This window comes from Colobus angolensis, unplaced genomic scaffold, assembly GCF_000951035.1.
Source record: "Colobus angolensis palliatus isolate OR3802 unplaced genomic scaffold, Cang.pa_1.0 Scaffold107, whole genome shotgun sequence".
NCBI lineage: Eukaryota > Metazoa > Chordata > Mammalia > Primates > Cercopithecidae > Colobus > Colobus angolensis.
Genome location: NW_012111697.1, coordinates 2589744 through 2590965, shown reverse-complemented (window position 1 = coordinate 2590965; position 1222 = coordinate 2589744). Strand labels below are relative to the sequence as shown.

Sequence of the window (1222 nt, the reverse complement as noted above, 5' to 3'; positions counted from 1 at the left end):
CCTGTAATCCCAGCTACTCGGGAAGCTGAGGCAGGAGAATCACTTGAACCCAGGAGGCAAAGACTGCAGTGAGCCGAGATCCCGCAACTGCACTCCAGCCTGGGCGACAGAGCAAGACTCCATCTCAAAACAAAAAGAGTGAACAACTGATAAATGACTATAAACAAAAGTTTAACACAATGTGCTTGGACAGCTTGCATCCCAATTTCAACAGCAATGCAAGCAAGGTTAAATTTTAGCAGATGTACATCCATTCCTATCAGCAAGGCTCTGCGCATTTCAATGTTAAAACCTCTGCTCAAGAAACAGGTGAGTGGTTTTCACTTACAACCTGGATAACATTCTAACACCAGAATAATGTTTGTGAAGTACACTTGCAGCTACCTGTTCAACGAACATTATTATATACTTTCAGGGGCAGATTCCTGATCTAGGGGATAGAAATTCAGCAATGAACAAGATTAACTTTTTTTCATGGTAGAATGGCTCTTTACTGCTGAACAGAGTCTTAACAAACAATTTGAAGGTATTAAGCCGAGATTCTCTTTTATTAATAAAGTTATCCTAAAAACTGTTTAATAACTCATGGGTATAAAAATTTCCAGTAAGGCCGGGTGCGGTGGCTCACGCCTGTAATCCCAGCACTTTGGGAGGCCGAGGCGGGTGAATCACGAGGTCAGGAGATCGAGACCATCCTGGCTGACACGGTGAAACCCTCTCTCTACTAAAAATACAAAAAATTAGCCAGGCGTGGTGGCAGGTACCTGTGGTCTCAGCTACTCGGGAGGCTGAGGCGGAAGAATGGCGTGAACCCGGGAGGTGGAGGTTGCAGTGAGATGAGATTGCGCCACTGCACTCCAGCCTGGGTGACAGAGCGAGACTCCATCTCAAAAAAAAAAAAAAAAGTTTCCAGTATTTCCTCAAGTACATGACTAATGAAAGTTACCTTACAGAAATCCTTTGTACAAGCCCCCCACCCAACTATAATTTCAAAGCTCTGACAGTCACTCCCAACAATGGCATGTTAACACTTCCTAAAATTAATGCTTTGCCAACTAGTGAGTGCAAAAATAGTAGACAGCCCCTAACTTAAAAAGGTTCCACCTATGATTTTTCAACTTTGCAACAGGTTTATTGAGGTTATATTAAAATGCATTTTTGTCTGGGCGTGGAGGCTCACACATGACCGACACTTTGGGAGGCCGAGGTAGGTGGATCACCC

General features: G+C 43.9%; 1 protein-coding gene across 1 annotated transcript in view; it reads right to left on the bottom strand.

Annotated features, from left to right (window-relative positions):
• UBA2 (ubiquitin-like modifier activating enzyme 2) overlaps window positions 1-1222 on the bottom strand; it is a 45214-nt gene that overhangs the window by 28335 nt on the left and 15657 nt on the right. The window lies entirely within an intron of this gene.